This window comes from Eleginops maclovinus, chromosome 22, assembly GCF_036324505.1.
Source record: "Eleginops maclovinus isolate JMC-PN-2008 ecotype Puerto Natales chromosome 22, JC_Emac_rtc_rv5, whole genome shotgun sequence".
Taxonomy (NCBI): Eukaryota; Metazoa; Chordata; class Actinopteri; order Perciformes; family Eleginopidae; genus Eleginops; species Eleginops maclovinus.
Genome location: NC_086370.1, coordinates 19779068 through 19798715, shown reverse-complemented (window position 1 = coordinate 19798715; position 19648 = coordinate 19779068). Strand labels below are relative to the sequence as shown.

General features: G+C 42.7%; 1 long non-coding RNA gene across 1 annotated transcript in view; it reads left to right on the top strand.

Moving 5' to 3' along the window:
* Positions 1-18379, top strand: part of LOC134858326 (uncharacterized) — a 48800-nt gene extending 30421 nt beyond the window's left edge. The window contains exon 3 of the long non-coding RNA XR_010164943.1: positions 18159-18379. This is a non-coding gene — a long non-coding RNA (uncharacterized LOC134858326). The remainder of the gene's footprint in view (positions 1-18158) is intronic.
* Positions 18380-19648: the final 1269 nt, after the last annotated feature.

The window sequence follows — 19648 nt, the reverse complement described above, 5'->3', positions numbered from 1 at the left end:
TCGCAACCATCAGCTGTATGGATCCAGACATACACAGAAACCCAAGTGGGATTTTGGACTGAAAGGAGTAGGCCGATTAAGAAAACTAAAGAGTTTTATAGAACAGATTTGGCTCCAGTTTTTAAAAGTTTTGTGAGTAGATGGTAATTGTCGATATTCCAGTTTTTATGGCTGTATTGGAAAACTTTGCATGTTTGCTGCTCCAAATAACATAATAATGCTTTGATTTCCATAAAACTGGGGCCAAAGTACAACAAAACAAAGAAAAAAAGCAGAACATTTAGATGAGTAACTGTTTGTTGACAGTTTCCTGCTTTAAATTTGCTTTAAAGTAGATTTTTTTGTTCCTTTTGGAGAACTTAAGCAGTCACCACAGCCCTATCAGAGTGAGTGATGCAGTCCCACTTTGGGATTAAGGCTAATAACGAAGGATTATACCTACATCATATTTAGTGGTTCTCAAAATTACTCTAATCTAACTTGTTTTGAGTGATGATCATGCACTTCAGTCTGTTTTTAGCTTCTTTACTTTATCTTTTTTTACTTTTCCGCTTGTTTTTTCTCCACTCTGGCAGATCTGACCTCCGCCTTGACCTCTAAATCAGTCAGGTGGATGAGCTAGCTCTACAGCTAGCGCCGCAGTATCCCTCTCGCAGTCTGTGCACGTCCAACGCTAGCCGTTAACCCGAGCCTCTCCTCTGCGCTGCAGCTGGGCCAACATCTGTGCTCTGTGTCTTCTTCGTCCGCCCCATTCCCTCCAATAACCTGCCATCCCTCTGATGGGTATGAATAAAGGAAGGAACAATCTGGATACTCTGTTACACAACATGCCGCTGGGACCAAACACATATCAATAATAAATTACCCAGGATTCACTTTCTCCTTTTGGTCCCTTTTGCATCTTATTTTGTCAATGGGGATAAGGTTTATGTAAAAATATACATCATATAATCCTTTAGTGAGTTTTTTTTTGGCTTCTGCAACTCGATCCTCAGCCCAGCTTGAGGCTAGCAGCTCAAGGCTAATTTAGCTGCTAGTAGCAAAACACAACACTCCAAAAATTTTGCTTGGTGCATTGACGGTAATGCAGGAGACGTCTTTTGACAAAGTGGAAGAAAGGGAAAAATGTTGATCGATTTCCCGGTCAGTTCCCCTGTATGGTGTCCGATTGTATAGAAGTCTATGAGAAAAGGACCCTATTTCTCTCTGGATTTGTTACCTCAGTAAACATTTTACTTTATTGTGTCCATGATTAGTTACAAGTTGTCTTACAGTATATGTGGCGTGATGTTCCTTTGGAAAATGATGTCCCCATTTAAAGTTAAATAGGCAGTAAAGCACGGTATGCTTTACGGCAGGGCTAGATTGTGATTGACAGGTCGCCACCAGGACGATGTCCGGTTTGGTTGCCCTCTAGGTTTTTAAATGTGAACTTTCAGAGTCCGTGAAAGTTGAGTGTAACAGTTTGGTCAGCTAAACACATTGTGTTATACATGCTCCAGCCTCTCCTGCCATTTCTGGTTTAAAGAAAACAAAATGGTGACCACCAAATGACTATGATCCACAAACCAATGGGACGACAGTGACTTGGTCCACTTCTTCTTGACGAAGCGACTGTATAGGACCGTGCTTCCAACAGTTGTTAATCCCTCACAACTCTGCTGAATAGTTTTGTATCATCCCGTAAGACAGCTCTATTGGAATTTGAGGGTTTAGTTATCCTGTAAAGGCATGTGAATCAACTGCTGAGCTTTATTGTGAAATAAAAAAACACCCCTGCAGCTGCTGTAAAATCCTGTTTGGAAATTATTTGTTTGTTGAACGCCCGAAAAAAAGCACATTCTTGCCCTACATGACACCGTGCTCTGTTAGGTTACATGCTGAAAAATCCCTTTTAGTTACATCTTGGCACTGCACAAATTGGCATGTAGGCGGGACCATGTTAATATGGTGTGAGACTGCTAATGGCTTTATGATTGGATAATTAGAGGAAGGTGGGTAATTAGGAGTAGTCTGTACTTGGCTTCCCTGTTGGAGTGAGTAGGAACAGGAAGACTCCCTGCTGGCTGTTGAAGGGTGTTTATGTGTGTGAGCGGGTAAGTGTGTGTTTTTGGATGTCATTGCCACCGGCTAATGGTATAAATCCTCGCTGTGCCAGTTTAGGATTCCAGACATTAAAATAGGGTTGTGGTGAGTTAGAGGAAACTAGAAACTGTGGCTTTACGGTAGGAGAAGCTAAGCCCTGATGTGCATAACGTACTTTAAATGCATTTTAATATGTACAAAAGGCAAGATTTCAGCTCCTGCATGTAACATTTTAGTTTTATATCCATATTTATTTCCAAAATTGGACTTTTAAAAAGGTTTCTCTCTTACGTGGTAATGTTGCACGTAGTAGATTTTATTTGGGAATAGACGAGAGGAGAAATACAACAATTATAAAATGAATGTTTTTTTACATTTTTTTGTTGTCCTTATGTTTCCAAAACAGTTCAGTGATGAGATGTTTTATTAATATTGTTATAATAATAATCAATTTTATTTATAGAGCGTTTTTCTAAAAATTCAAAGACACTTTACCGAGGTACAAATCCCCCAAACATAATTCAAACAACACACTTAATACAATTTTATACATCTAAAGTAGAAAAGCACACAACCCACAAATCAAGAAGCATTTCTCATTTTGAATTGATCTCATTCACATTCCTCCTGATGAGAATATGACTCAGGAAATTCCCCTGAATTTTGCACAATTTCACATTCAAGGTCCTTCTGGTCCCTTCCAATTCACTGATCCAGCCTGCTGCTTTAAGAGCGTGTTTTTTAATCCTTGAGAAAATGACTGTGTAGCTAACGACTTCTCCCTCCGCCCGTCCACCATCTCCAGACATCATTAAAGCCAGGCTATAGCTGCAGGCTGCACATGAACCCCTTCTTCAAACTGTACACTTTATCCATAATTCAGCTATCTTCCCTGAATTATTCAAGCAAATAGTGGGGAAAATAATGGAGTTCACTGAATCTTACTTACACATAAAACTATTTTAATGTTGATTTGAATTTTTGAGGCTCTCTGATGCGGTGAGGAAAGAGGGGGGGGGGGCTTAAGTAGCACACACTGCCTCAGTCCTGATCAGGGGAGGATGCGTTAGCTCATAAACACATTAGCACAGTCTGAGGCTGGTAAATATATTAATTTTGAAATATACAAGTGCATAGAAGTCCTGCAGAAATAAAGAAACATGCAGGTTTAAAGGCGCGTTGATGAGAAAATAGAGAGCATGGCGTTCGTGTATGCCCTTTATACTAAAGTACTAGTGTAGGTAATGCAATGAAAGTTTCCTCAATGCTAGAAAAGCTGAACCAACAACTTCACATCTCCCTTTTTAATGCGTGTGATGATATGTAGCATGACACGCAGGGGCTCACTCTCTCTTCCCCTGGTGTATCCTCTCCTTGTGTTTGAAGGGGACAGGAGGGTAAATGTAGCAATGCCCCTCACTTGGTACCCTATCAGAAAAAAAGGCTGAATTAACATTAGTTGCTTACTTATCATACCATAAGCTTCGGTGTTAAATCATTTACTCCCTTTGGAGTGGGTAAGGCCATGCAACTTTTATCACTGGAAAAGAATCAGAATTCCCCGGAAAGGAGAAGGGTGGCTCATGCATAAATAAAGCATACAGTACATGTTAGCACTATAACCTTGCTCAGGGGTTTCGCTCCGAGCACAGAGCGCATTACTGAGAGGTTTTTATACGGTATCATATAAAAAGCTGTACGCCTGTGCTTTTTAAAGGGGCCTTTGGTGGAGGGGAGGAGAATGCATCGAAGGCAAACTCAGGGAGGACACACGAGAGAATATCCTTAGGTCATACACACCATCACACTCCTGTGAATTCCGTCTTGTGTTTACTTTATTCACTGTCCTGACTTTCTTTTTTTTAAACTCCAAGAGGACACAGACACGTAGTGTACACTGAAGGCTACCTGAGCTACTGAAGGCACCTGGTATCATCTGATATCATATCCCCTCTTAGCTTCAGTCGTTGTTACATTGTGAGAAAAATAAGTCCTTAAAATGTTTGGCATTTATTGTGAATGAGTCCCAATCGCAAAAAATGACGTATGTGTAATGTTTAAATTGACATTTCCTTAAGGTTTGAAAAGCTGAGTTGTTCGCTTGCTAGTAGTATTCGTGTTGTGTTTCTTGGCACCTTACTGCTGGAAAACTGAAGTTAAATCCAGGCAAAATGACTCTACCTCAAAAGAAGTTCTGAGTAAAGCAAATAACTGTTTTATATAGGGAAGGCAGTTTCTTATTGTACAGTCAACAATTAAAGGAGAAGAGAAGAGATTATGTTGCAGATTAGGCTTCAGATTAAGTCTCATAATGTTTAAGTATTTTAGCATTTCACTTAAAGCCTCAGATGAACCTCGTACCCAAACAATATGATAATGCACCTGCTGTGTACCGAAATTCAGGTCGTATCTGCGATTAGCTAATACTGCTACCAATGCTCCTACCTTCTTAGCTACTGGAAATCACTCTTAAAGAGACTCAAACATGAAAATCACAGAGTAGGTGTTCGGATTTCTATCTACTTGTGTCCCAGAATGGCTCTTGTGGTGTGGATCTATGAGCCTCAGATGAGCTTGTAGCTTTATCCGCACTTTTTTTTACTGTTTCACCCCGTCGTTGTATACATCTATACGTCCGTATAGGAAGGGGAGAGAGACGAGGGACAGGGTCACAGGAGGAATGGAGCGCTGTGTGTGGGAGGAGTGGTGGATAGACTGACTGGGGTGTAAAGAGCAGCGGAGAGAAGGGAGCAAGAGATCACAGCAAGGTGGAGAGGAATGAGGCGCAGACGTGAGAACTAATTTGACACATTTGCCCAGAATTCCTGCACCGTCTGCCACCATCAACACATTTACCCTCCTCGTCTTGTTATCGAGGGAGATGAGGCCTCTGAGGTCCAGCATTGACCTATGCCAGATCAAAGAAGGTGCTTTTCCAATAGAGGCAGTCATCCAAACGCTCAGTCTCTCTTTTCTCTCGTCATATGAAGGAGAAAGAGAGATAACGCTGAAGAAAAGTGAGTCTGACAGTCATTTTCCTGTGCCGGGTAGGGGGTAAAACGTGACTAAATGGTATTTCACCATATCAGAAGCATATGAGGTCTGGTTTGGTTTCTGCCTAATGTCTGTTTCGATCACACCGTGTCGGATCTTTTTTTCCATACCTGTCTGAATGTCTGTATTTTACGGTGTTTCAAATAACTTCCAAACTTCATTTAAAGGAGTCGTAACAGCAATCTCTCAATACCTTTTCATTATCACTTATAGCTTCCCATTTAAAGTGAAGCGTAGTGGTGATGAAGTCCATTTAGAGGCCTTTTTAAGAAAGAGAATAACTGACTTGTTACTGTCTGATAGGAATCCAGATGTGGATATGTTTCAGATTCATAGCTACCATATCCAGCTTGAAAAGGAAGAAGAGAACGTCCTCTAACCTTAATCTATGGTGACCCTTTTTCCTTCTAGATAATGCTTGAATTATGACATAGTCAGAGAGGGATATTCCAGGGAACAGTAGGTGTAGTGGTTGATCAAACTTCTGTCTGAATGTGTGTTGAAGTACAAAAGAAAAAACTAAATTAGATCTCACGTACTGTACAAGAACAAGAAAGCCAGAGCATTTCCCAGCCTTGACAGGACCTGTTTTTCAACTCCTTTCATGTGAAACAACCACAGCTACATCTCGAAATGTCAGAAAACACTACATTAGTTTCACACCTTGCAGTTAAAGGTGTGTAGTAAATTAAAGTAACATGTTGGACAAATTGGAACATCGACCTGATGATGGCGCTGGATAAGTGGGATGACATGATTTAAATAACAAAGCCTGTGAATGTGTGCATCACATTGCATTAAAGTCCATCCAACATTTGTTGCTGGATTAAAAAGTCACAAATCAATCCTATATTTTTGAAGCTATTTCAATCCGATCAAGACAAACCAATATAACCATCGAAACAGCTGTGAGCATCTCTCAAAGCAACACCAGGATGTTAGGACTATGTATCCTTAAATACCATTTCAAAATCTTAGTGTACTCTTTGTTCTCGTGTGTGGATACTACACTGTTACATTATTAAGGAATTTCAGCACAGTGCTGCTCGGTTCAGAAATGTCTGAGCTGCTGCTGAATTCCACGACTGATTACATCCAGACTGAAACTGGAGGGGCTTTGTCGCTGCAGCTACATTTCCTCGCTAGCCGAGCCTCCTATTAGCAACCTTTGTCTCCCGTAATGAGATATTCACTGTGAAATGTTAATTACTAAACACAGGGCCGAGTGGCTTCCAGTGCTGACCCCATTCTGATTGAACTTGATAACAATTACTGTAGCTCTCTGAGAAAGTGGGTTATGAGAAAATTAGGTTGTACGGTGGCAAGAAACTCTACTACTGGAACAAAGGAAGAACCCATCGTCCAAGTTTCACTTCACTATGACTTAATCATAACAATGGTGAGGAGATGGGTTGTGTTACCTTGTGATGACACTGTTTATACAGGATCTTATTGTTGGTTTGATTGCTTGCACACACATATTAACATTCCTGTGTCAGGGACAGACATCATGTGTTTGTTCATACAACATGTGTAGGTCTCAGTGAGCGTGTGTGTTTGCTACCAGGGGAAGATCGACAGCTATTTTCTCCTGTTTGTATAGCTCTAAATCCACACGTATCTGCATGAATCCGGCCCTGTGTGCTTCCCAATGGCGAAGACCTTCTCTGTTGGCTCAGCGATGAATAACAGTAATTGTTCAACCCACTCCCCGTCTATTCCCTTTGTGCCCCTGCCAGCTGGCATCTGGTGCCCGCCGACAGTAATATTCACCCTCCACCCCTGCCATCATGTCCCCTCCCCCCACACACACACACACACACACACACACACACACACACACACACACACACACACAGTAATACATACTGCTATACGTCTGTGGTCACATGGCCCACCAGCTGTGTCTATACTCACTACATGAGCTTAGATGACGTTTAGTTACGATACACACACACACACACACACACACACACACACAAGATGTAAAGAGTGCATGTACAGTATGCCATTAAGAGGTCTACTAAGGCAGTACACCTGTAAATACACACACATGCATCCACACAGATGACTTTTTACACACTTCACTTATACACACACACACACACACACACACACACACACACACACACACACACACACACACACACACACACACACACACACACACACAGCTTCCCTCCCCGTGCCCTCAACCCCCAGTCCAGCGTTTTCCAAATGATCTCATCAGATTAGCCCCAGATTGCTACCTATTACAGCCTCCCTACTTATTTAGCAATTTAGCTAGGGGGAAAATTGCCCCCCGCTTGATGGCTAATTTTCAGAGGTGACATTTTGCTACATTGGGCTGCAGTGCTGAGGGGCCTGTTGTTAGATAGACAGGGGGTCCAGTTGTAGTAGAGCCATTAGAACTAAATGATCCCCTCTGACTTGATTTACTGACAGGAGTCTTCACATTTTGTGTGGAGGTGAAGGAGCTGAATGCTGCTGCTGTACTCGCTGAGACCATATCTGGATGAAGCGCTGCATTTTATGGATTAATGTGACTCAATTTGGGGTTGTTCATGTGATATGGGGGCTGTTATGACAAGGGGTTGCAACATATTTTGTCATTGGGATTTCATAAACAACATGTTGGTCAACGTTCCCAATCTTAAGGAAAAGTGATATTGTGATTATAAGTTAAATGTTATGGCCCTAAAGTAACCAAACCAGAGGAACTTTAAACACAAGACACTTTTGCCCTTATTTTACCTCTTCTGCTCTGGCAATAGCACTATATAATAGGCACACTGTTAATAAAAGTGTGTAACTGATAGGTGAAACACAGATTTTTATCATGACATCTGGCCAAATAGTTCCAATAATTTCAACTCTACAACAAAATCGGCATTAAAATGGGGAAGTGTTATAAATGTAGGTGTATTTAAAACCCATAAACTGTAATGATTCAATCTCTAATACAAACACTGGTGCACGATGGGTCACATATGTGTCTGTCAATTGTTGGATATACACTTTAAAAATGACAGGCAAGTGCCATTGTGCCCAAATATCAAGTACCTCAGTGAAAAACGGCAAACAAGATGTAATATGACATGAGCTTGGAAAATCATAGGCACAATGTACAGATGGTGCAAAATGAATTGTAGCATAATTAGACTAACCTGCTTGTTTTCATTACGTTTAAAGTCTTCATGAGGTTCCTTGGATATTTATTTTAAGTGTGATACGTGTTTATACCGTGGTTTGAGTGGTAGAATAAACCCTGCCAGTTTCAGATGTTTCACTGCCCTTGCAGCCGTCCACACCGAGAATATATTTACCCCTGATACTGTAAGGTGCATCGGCTAATGGCATCTGCTGCACCAAATGGGAAATGTTATGCTGATGTAAAAGTGCATCAATAATCCCAGGTGAGTTATGAACTGACCATGATTATGGCCCTGCAACGGCAGGAAATCCGTCTGAGGCTGTAAAATATAAAACCCTGACATTATGAATATGCCGGCCGTTAACAGCCAGCTGACATAGCCAAAAGTAACCCTGACACACAATATGGATTATCGTCTAATGCAAAACAATTCTCTTTATATCGTTCATGATGTGGAAAACTCCCTCTGCTCCCATTTATAATGAATGGTAAAACCTGAGGATGTCCATGGAGGAGTGTGGGTATTGTGTATTTCCTTTGAGATTATTTGTAAATGGGGATCTTATTCAGAGAGTAGGAACCAAGTATCTAAGACTCAACTAATTCCATCATCACAGAACTAGTATTGTCTCATTTGTCCATAGTTGAACAAAGGGCAGGAAATATGAATCATTTAAGTCCTGAATGAATCAGCCATAACTTTTTGTAGGAATTGTGTAAAAAACATTGTGCAGATTAGAAATCCTGCACCAAATTTTAAGTGCTCATACAAATTGACTTTTTGGGAGGAGTGGAATATATAAAAGATATTTTAAAAAGTACAAATGTTCTGCTGCCAAACAGGATATTACAAATCTAAAACCCAGACATTATTGTGATTTGAAAAACGTTTTGTGGTTCCTTGGTGGTCACAAAATGGATCTATATTTAAACTAGTTGTAGTGAGCAAATACAAGCTAAATTTAAAGCACTTTTTAAAAAAATCCTTTTTAGCCCTTGATAAAAGTTAAATGAACTCCTTAGAAAAAGCAGCAGAGAGAAAAACCGCACCAGAATATCCAAGACCTTTTCAATTCATTTTCAGCACGTTTTTTGAATCTGAAAGTGTAACTTCCTCAAAGATCCCCTGTGCTGTTTTATGCAGGTCTTAAGTGACAACCAGCACATTTGATCAAGCTTCGTCAAAGTGCAAAGGTTGGAGGGTAATTCCATAATTATCTGTGGCCCTCAAATACGACTTGTCCCCTGTGAATGAGACTTAAGACAATGAAAGAGAGAAGAGCAGAGAAAGGAGTAACCTTTTTGCACACTGATTATCCCGGCAGAGGCATTAGCAGAAGCAAAACAGCAGCATTATGGCTCTAATGATGACCAATTTGAAGACCCCTGAGGACCCCAGCTGTGTCAGGGGCTAGACATATTGGCTCATGATGGGCTAAACCAAGCCTATTTGCCCATGCTCTTTCTCCCCGACCACTAACAGCCAGCCACACGCAAACACATATGCATAATGGAGAAATAATGGAATCTTCTAATAATTTGTTTGGGCCAGGGAGGAAAGCAGAGGGACTGAGAGTCGGAGGCTGGCTTTTTCTAAATGACATGCCCCTGTGGCTTAACACGATTAGAATTTAAACTATGAGACCAGCGAGCCCTTCTTCAGGGGTCGAGATGAAATATTGAGATTGACGCCCTGGCTTTTTGCTCTTCCCGGCTGCCCGCGACATTCCCTCACTCTGACACTTGTCTGTCAATCAAAGTGATGGACAGCTAACACGGGGAGAACAAAGACGGGGTCCGCTGAGCCAGTTTGTTTTAGTCGGTGTGTTGGTGAAGGAGGTTGAGTGACACCTCGACGCTGGGAGACACAGTGCTCTACTGAATGGATGTTCTGCACTTTATTTAGTGGTAAAATCAGGTGGAGGAAATGTTGTCTGTCCGAGGGTCAACATACTACAACTATATTTACTACCAAAGAGCCATAAAGTATATCTAGTATGCTCACTTTTGATCTTGTTCTGTTGTCTTCCAAAGAACTTTGTATTCTTAAATGCCATTTAATATTGTTTCTATTTTTAGTTTGAGTAATAACTTCTTCTCAGCATATGCAATGCTGTTGTCGTTTACACATAATTCAAACCACTTTTCTTCTGGTCAAACTTAGGTGTGACATAGTTGAAGATAGAGTGTGTTGGTGGTTAGCATTTCTGTGAGAGTATTAACCACAGAAACAGCGTTTGGCAGAAGCAGAAGCTCAGTCAGTGGCTCAGTCAGTAGGGGCTTGGGCTGGGAATCGTAGGGCCGCCGGTTCAAGTCCCCGAACAGACTTGAAATATGGAAAGTGGACTGCTACTTGGAGAGGTCCCAGTTCACCTCCTAGGCCCTGCTGTGGTGCCCTTGAGCAAGGCACCGGACACCTCCAATCCCCCCTCCCCATTGCTCCCCGGGCACTGCACAATAGCTGCCCACTGCTCCTAGTACTAGGATGGGTTAAATGCAGAGGACCAATTTCACTGTGTGTGCTCTGCTGTGTGCGTGTGTGTGACAATAAAGAGGGTTTCATCCTCCGATTCTATCTCTACTATAGTTATTTGAATATTTTCTCCCTGATGAATAATACAACATATTGCTTTCGTGTGTGTGTGTGTGTGTGTGTGTACGTGTGCACCTTTGCTTAAGCATGAAGAAACCACAAGTGTGTGTGTGTGCATGCATGCATGGTAATCCCTCCCTTTTTGTATTGCTTATGTATACATTTTATTGCACATATGCGAGTGTGTAGAGGTTAAAAGGTTGCCAGTCTCCATTCTCCAGGGTTCTGTGCAGCCAGTGAACATATGTTTGTCTCTGTGATCTGTTGGCGCAGCAGCCATAGAGGCTCGCTGTGTGTGTCCCCTCAGACCCCACCACTGCCAGGAGAGCAAACATGTTGATGTGAAGACGCTGCTTTCCAGAGATGAGCCAACTTGGTGGAGAGTTGCTTCAGGTTTAGAGCCCCTGTCTGCTGTGTGGCTTAACGTTGTGGTCCATGTAGTAGTGTATGCATGATCCAGATAAGAAGTTTCATGGTGGGGTCTCGTCCATGAGCTACTGGGAATATTCTGCAGACCATGTGGATGGTAAGACAGATACTGTAAATGGGTTTACACCTTTTGTGGATCTGTTTCTAACCCCGGTTTAGTCTTAATGTATATACACCTGAAGGTTTTTAGTGTCTTTTAGCTCATTGTTTTTGTTTGTCATATGACACTTGACTTTACTCTTCTGGTTTGCAAGCAATGCTCTCATAATTACAGACACAGTTTCCTGCTAAAATCTATATGAACCCATTCTAAGCCACTTTGCTAGCACCAAAGGGCAGACTGACACATATAGCTACCACCTAGTGAACATAGTGGAGCATTAAAGAGCAAAATACTTTCCTAAGGAAGGAGTGAAGACCAAACCAGAGCCAAAAAGACAGTGGTAATGCTGTGGTTAGTAATGGACTTATTAATAAAAAGACCCCATAATGCTGATTAGTAGGAATGGCCAAGACTTCTACAAGAAGTGGTTTGTTTATTTTGATAATTCCTGTCTCAAAGTTGATTGCTTGAATCAGTACAAATGTTTTGCTTTGACATAAGAGTGTGTTAGGATGCCCAACCGTTCAGTGTAGAGCTTTAGCAACTGGGAAGGGCCAAGGAGGGTGATGTCTTTGAACCACGGTCAACCAAGTCAAACTATACTTGCCACAAATAAGTGTTGGGATTTTGGAAATACCTTCTTGACAGACTGTCTTGATTTTCTGACCATCATGCTGCTCACATTACTCTATAAAAAAACAGAAGGAGAATAAGTGCTGGTCAATGATTACTTTCACATAAGATGATAGTCCTGTAGTTGCATATATAATCACAATTATGTGAAGAAGGATCACTAGGGATGGAAATCAGATTTTTAAAACACTTTTGGGTACCACAAGAGGGGGCTAGGATAAATATAATTGTCTGTTTCTTACTGAAACTTTGTCAGAAAACTCCCAAACCAATTTAAAAAAGGAAATAAAACACCAGAGAGAAGCCGAGCTAAAGCTCAAATGATTATATTCTCTATAGCAGTTTATATTTCAGAGTGTTTAATCAGCATTGTTATTGCACTTCTGCACGTTTACTAGTCTCATAGGAGCTATAGAGTGAGTCAGACAAACGTTTTCTATCCCAGAACTGAGGCACTCGCCCACTTCAGAAAGCTGTTTTGATAGAGACATCCAGCCCGTTTTCAGTGAAAGTCATGTCTCATTCGTGCTTACTTGGCCTCAATATGGTCAGAGAGGAAGAAGGGAGGAGGGGGAAATGAAGAGATGGAGGAAGAGAATGGCTGAAGGATGGCCAAAAGACAAGAAAAGAAAAGAGCCGCTTCGTATTCATCTGATTCTAATTTGGATGTAAATTGCAGGCTGATGTCACGGCGCAGAGGCATGTTGCCGGGTAATCACAGAGGAATCCAGGAGAATGAAGCCAGAAGAAAAAAATGGAGCTGGACAGGTGCACAACAGAGCCGCTCAATAGAGCTGTCGTTTTATCTGCGCTATCTATCTCGCAGTCGACAGAACATGCATACAGCGGCGCTCCTACACGCTGCCTTACAGTACGAGCCTCCAGTTCAATCTGGAGCCCGGGCATTGAGGTCGGAGCAGCTGTTCCTGCCAACAGCTCACTCTCATTTCTTTCGTGTCCTTACTTTCCTTCTCTCTTGCACACACTCCCATACAAAGGCATCCCAACCCTCATTCTCATTCTACTCTTTCACCCGTTTCTTTTTTTCCCCACTTCTGAGCAACGTTTCACCGTCACCTGCTGATTGGTCATAATTAATGAGTAATCCTGACTGGGTTTTTGGAGCCAGGGTGAAAAATCTGCCGTCTAATCGTTTACCTCAGTTGCTTTCCCGCCGACATTCCTCCGCCCTGTCCCCGTTTGATGATGTCAGAGGTGGATTGTGGGTTTTTTGGTTTAGGGGGCAGCGTATGGCTAAGTGACTGTGAGAGCCCCCAGTAATCCCTCTGTTCGCGATGGGGCCCGCTGGGGCCCAATGAAAGATGTAATAGGATCCCTCTGTATGCCTGCTTCCCCTGCAGGGTCGGAGATTAACACTAGTGTCATATTCGCCTCTGTTTGCCAGAGACGGAGCTCTCTGTCACACTCCCTAACAAGCCTGAACATTTCACAGGCCTGAGAACAAATATCTACACAGTATTGAGTTTTTTCTTCAAGCCTTTTCTTTGCGAAAAAGTGTCTTAATTTATGTTTGCTACTTCATGCAGCATGTTAACAATAGTCCACGGATTAAAAATCTATATTTTATGAATTTAATATAGTAAATTGGCTTTAAGTAACATCTATATCCAGCACAGATTAAATGAAACGTGCAAAGTTGGAGCTTTAACCACACTTCATATATTGATGTAAGCGAACATCCGTTATACCTAAAGGCCTCCCTCTTGTGTCGTTCTCATTTTTCCAGGTTCGCCTTCTCAGCCAGAGAGCAAAGGGCCTACAACGTAATTTCCTTTAGGCTGGTGACGTGTGTGGAAAAACAGAACAACAGGAGAAGAAAAAGGCGTTGGTTGAGGGTTTAGGGTTAAACGTTGGGGAGAAACGGTGACTGTCCCCAACGTGACGTCACAAGGCTGAATGCACAGGACGGACTAACGTAAGTGTCGCTCATCCAGGGTTAGTGTGAGGGCTCACGCTTCCATACTTTGGATGCCAGTTGTCTGAGTGAATAAAACACTCGCATACAGACCCAGGCATGAAGAGAAATAAAAAGTAAAGAGATACAAGGCTGCCAACATCCACTGCCAACAGCTCTGGAGCCACTGAAACAGCCAGCTTTGACCAGTTTCAGCGACAGAGAGGAGAGCTGCGGCTTCTGAGTAGAAACACAGTCTGCTGCAGTTTGGCAAACCTCTGGACCTTTACAGTGCGAGTGTGTGTGAGCTTGTGTGTGTGCGCAGAGTATCTACTGCTGGAGAGGCTTCAGAGAGAAGAGAAAGTGTGTGTGTGTGTGTGCACGGCCACTGTAGTCTGGCAACGTACCGTGCATACGTGCACATAGGGACTTAGTGGTGGGAAAACTCCTCCAACATGTGTGTATGCACGCTCACACACAGGCGTGCACACACAGTCAGGAGTCAGCTGTCTACCCCTACTTCTCAGCTCATTAAACCAAATCCCAGGGACTGGACTGAAGAATTTAAATGAGACCCCCTCCTCCTTTGAAGTTTTGCCCCTCACTGTAGTTACTCTTCTAGCCTCAAACAGGTACAACACGCCCACTTTGTCAATACTTGTTGTCCCTTTATTCAGTATTACATGTGACCTTTGGGTGTCACACTGGCAGCTCGAGCTGGGGAAACTGACGGCCCCCTGTCTGCCTTGGCTCTGACCTTGGGGAGGGGGGACTTAGTTTCTAACCCTGAAATCGTATATATGTGTAAATCCAACAAAAATCCCCCGCCCAGCCCACGTTTGTCTGTGCCTTGTAGCTCCAGGTCCCCACGGAAACTGGATAACAGCAGTGTTTAGAGGAGATCTGGATTCAGTTGGGATAACAGGGCTTTCCCGACTGAGGCTGAGAGGCTGACCCGGCGTCTCTTGCAACAGTTACCAGAGGGAGAGGGGTGAAAGAGAGAGCAGATTAGAGGCTTAAAATGGAAGGAATAGCAGTAACTGTTTTGCAAAAGAGGCTGATCCTCTTGTTTACTTCACTGCAACTAACCCTAACAAAAAACACACAAGTGCAGTGCTTGGTTTGGGCGAGGAGAGAATTTCATGACCCTTGGGTAACATAAACCTGTTCACACCCCTCTGTACCCCAAACTCTGGGAACCAATCAGGTTTTATTGGGTTTTACTGATACTGTTATGTGGCTCATCTTAAGGAGATGAGACAAGAGGTCAAAAGTGGGTTTTTGTCAATGAAAAGCCTCCCTCGTAGTTATGAATGGGCATTCTGATAGTTTTTCACATCTGTGAAAGTCATCAAAGAACACACAAGTGAACGGTTGTCTCGAGCAGAAAAGCAAAAATCTTCTCAATATGATTTTTGGATTCAGTCATCATACCTTGATGTTTCTCCCAATGTCCTTTAACTCTTTACGCTGCCTGCACAGACGTACTGTGAAACCTCTCTGGATAAAGTCTCCCAAGAAGCAGCTGTCTAACAACCTCCATCTCTATTTGATTGTCTTCCTTTGCCATGAACTTCCCAAGACATCCCTCCCTCCCCCCTCCCTCACATGCGACCTCCGACCCATCCTTGATTCTTTCCTTTTTCACCGTTTGCCAAAGTTTTTTTTTTTTTTTTTTCAAGAGGCCATCCCTGGTTGTTTTTCTATGGGTTAACTATCCCCCCCCCCCCCCCCCAGCCAGGCATCATCCAGCGGCCTTCGCTCTCTGTATCAGCTTTTTGTCAGGGATTTGCCTCCTCAATCCCACAAATCAACAGAGGATAGATGCCTATTGTGCCTAATCAAAGCACTTCCTCCTGGGGTAATCCCTCAATTTGAGCAGGAAGAAAAGCCCAGTGAAGGGGGGAATGTTCTGGATCAATCCTATGAAGGGCCCATATTATACACTCTCATTTAGATTTCACCAAAGAGACACAGCCAGCAAACGTTCTTAACCCCGCTCAACCATCCCCTCCGACTGCTCTCCTTTTCTGTTTGTGTTTATCTTTATTTTACTCCCCTTTTCTCTCTTTATTAATCTGCTTTTCCCTCAGTGTTATTGTCAGCGAGTGTCCTGGCTCGCCGGCTGGTTAGCACGTGGCGGCTCTTTCAGCGCCGCTTGTTTACCGGAGGAGGGTTGAGGATGATTGACTTGTCGCTGGCGAAAGCTTGTTCATACAGTGGATATAGGATGACAGGAGCATCAACCTAGATGTTTCAGTCAGCCCGTGCACAAAGGCCTCCCCAGCTTTCGTCTATGCAAAGGAGATGTTAAGACATTTGTCAGGTTAGCTTTATTGGGAACTGAGCATGTCATTTGGGCCATTCATGCTGAGATAAGTAGCAAATATTCTTCCATCTTTGGTGCTATTTACTTCCCTTGTCAATCTATGAACGATTGAAGATCACATGGAGGATATTTAACATTCATTATAAACCCGATATAGGTAAACCTGAAATCCTTCAATCAATAATTTATACCTAGGATGATTCTGTTCCCAGTAACACAATCAACCAGATGCAACAATTTCAAGACTTGAACATTGATAGAGGATTTGCCGTTAACCAGATCTGTCAATCAAGGACGGCACCATCTCCAGTAGAAAGCTTGCCTGTGACAAACATAAGACTAGGAAAAAGAAACGTATAGAAAAATATATAGGGGTGTTTGGTGGATTTACATCTCAAACATGTCATGGTTTGTGTGTATAACAAAGTGAACTGTACTTGAAGGTAGAGAGCCAAACTCAAAGTCTGGTTGAAAAGCAATCACAGAGAGGAGCTAGACACAATGATGGTACAAATGTGCTTTCTTTCGCACTGTTGGAGGTCATAGGGTTGAACATGGTGAGAAATGATACGAATGTTCATGGTAAGAATTAAAAAAGAAAGCTTTAGCGAACAAAGCAACTCCTGCTGGCTTCTTCCAGGGAAAGCTTGCTCATCGCTGTCCGTTTTGGAAAGTGGTCAAAAAAATGTCCAAATGCCGGCCCACCCAGTCCTAATGGAAGTTAGAACTGGTTTCATACATCATTCGGGCCAAATGACCAGCACTACTACTGATGCATACTCACCCCTTTAGGGCACATAAGACCAAAAAACAGCTTTGAGTTTAAAACAATGCCAGGGGTTGCATTAGGGACGGCTTGTTGTTTGAGGCCTGGTGCGACAGGAAGGCTTGAGTCCAGTTGGAGTAACAGAATTTGAAGGCCTTTTAGATGCCAAAACAGTGAACAACTGTTGTTAATGCTAACAGACAGGATTTTGAAACTCTGGAAAGTGATCATGGCAGCACAGTAGAAATACTGCGTTCATGTTACAAAATAATCCAGCAGGAATGTGCTCCTTGACGTATGTGATTGGCCATCGAGCGCCTCGCCGAACGACCCTTGTTTTGTCGGAGCCTTCTGTATTGGCATCTGCGCTGATGGACTGCCGCCGTTCACTTTAATGAGAGGGTTGTTTTTTCCAGCTGAGAACGAGTTGGTCTGAATGTGGCAAGTCGTTAGTCTCTGCTCGGGAAAACTCTGACTCTTAGCTTGAGTCGCCTCAATTAACCTCAGCTGGCATTGTTGTGCAACTAAAAGAAAAAGGCAGTTTTGTGAATTTTCATTATTGGAATGACCTGATAAAATGAGGCACTTTATTCTATGGGAACTATTTCACAAAATTAAGTTCCTTTAAACTGGAGGGACGCCTTTCATTCTGTACTGTGTTTCTGCTGGTGCTGCCAACAGCTCTGTAATAAAGCACATAAAAATATGTCTTATTTTCATTCCCAGAGAAGGCGCTGCAGCCCTGTCCTGCTTTCAGGCCTTTTCTTAATAAGTTGCTATGTCTAGACAGCAACAGATGTTCCTGTTGTGTCTGTCAGATCTTTAAGTAGTTGTTGTGTTAAGTCTTTAGGACAGCTGCCGTCGGTTTCTGTCCATCTTGGGAAAAGTTTTCTGCGCTCGGTTGACTAACCAGGATAAATAAAAAAGTTATAAGAATATAATCTTTACACTCCATCTGTTCCTTCTCCTTCCCAGCTTCTTCTAATGCTGATATAATGTCACATTTCTCTCTGTTTTGACGCCTTTGATGTTAAAGTCTTGTCTCTGTGGAATATCTCTTTTTTTCTCCCCTCCGATGCTTTGTAACCCAAACTCAGGGTTTTGTACATGGGCGCCGCATCAATAGATGTCATTGAGCAAAGCTGACAGAACATGACCTTTACCAGAGTTCTGAGGTTACTGTTCTCCAGCAGAGGAAGTCAAAATAGATGAGTGGATTAAATGAGAGCCGACGTCCCCGGAGACTCATTAGAATAGGGGAGAGGAATAAGGAGAAAGAGAGAGAAGGACCGATCCCAGCTGGACCGACTTCCCTTCACATCTGACCTCATCAGGCTTCATGGACGTCCATCTGGTCAGGTACCCAAAGCAGACGGCAGAAGAAGCTGTGCTGCATTTAATATCTTTACATGTTTGGTTTTGTGCAACAACACCTAATGATATTAATGAAAAAGCACACTTTGAAGCTGGAAAACAACCACCTTTGCTTCATGCACAACTTAAGCATCTTATTCCTAATGAGTAAAGGTTGGCAATTCAATGGATAAACACCTAATCATTTAATTTTGTATATTTTTGTCCAAACCAATCAGAATCTTGATAAGATTTTGTCATGCTACAACACATTCTCCCAGTCGGCTTTTCGGACAAACGTCATTTTAACTAATCTCATTTCAATTGTCCATGTCTGTGCATAGTTATAACACATTTACACATGTAAGCTACTGTATGACTGAACCACCACAACCTTCTGCCATTGGCCTTTAAACAGCTCCGCCATTGTGAGGCTTGCTCCGGCGCACTTCATCAGCGGCTCTGCTTCCACCCGCCCCGACTTCAGGGACAAAACTCTCCCACAGCCGTGCATCTGAGGTCCAGTGTGAGATGGCAGCCATGTGTGGCCCAGATTGTGATGATGTGATGGATGATGTGAGTAATTCTCATTAACTGGGAAATGGCACATTAACATTTATTACTTTTGAAATACCTGCGTGTGCATTGGTTAAACACAGCCCTGTGTGCAGACACTTTAATTCCCAGATTACGCTATGCTCATATATACGCCTTGTGAAACAGAACACACGACTGCTTTATTTTCCTGCTCGCTGGCACTTCCAGTAACTGCTGTAAATTTTAAGTCCAACTCCTCTTCTTACGGCCACTTCCTTCATTTCGACAGTGGGTTTTCTCTTTCTCCCTGCACCAGTAACAGAATAATTTTCGAGCTTTGGTCTACTTTCCCTCTGTCTGCATCTACTCAGCATCCTCTCCTCTACTGAGTACGGCTCTCTGGGGCCCACAAGTGTCCCAATCCCTTCCTCCGGCCTCGGTTTCTAACCTAGATCAAATGTTAGGCTTTAAAAAGCTAAAGTTTGATGTGGATGAGCAACTGCCTATGAAACACTTTAATCCGCAATGCTGTAATGTATTTAATTTCACACCCTCTGATGGTGTTGCCCCTTCTTAGGATTACCCAAGGGAAGAAGGAGGAGGTGGGGGGGGGGGCACAAGGGCATGGCGAGAGAGGAGGAGGGGAGGGCAGTCACTGAAGCCCTTCGTAAGAGAGAACAAGACTTAAGGAAAGCCG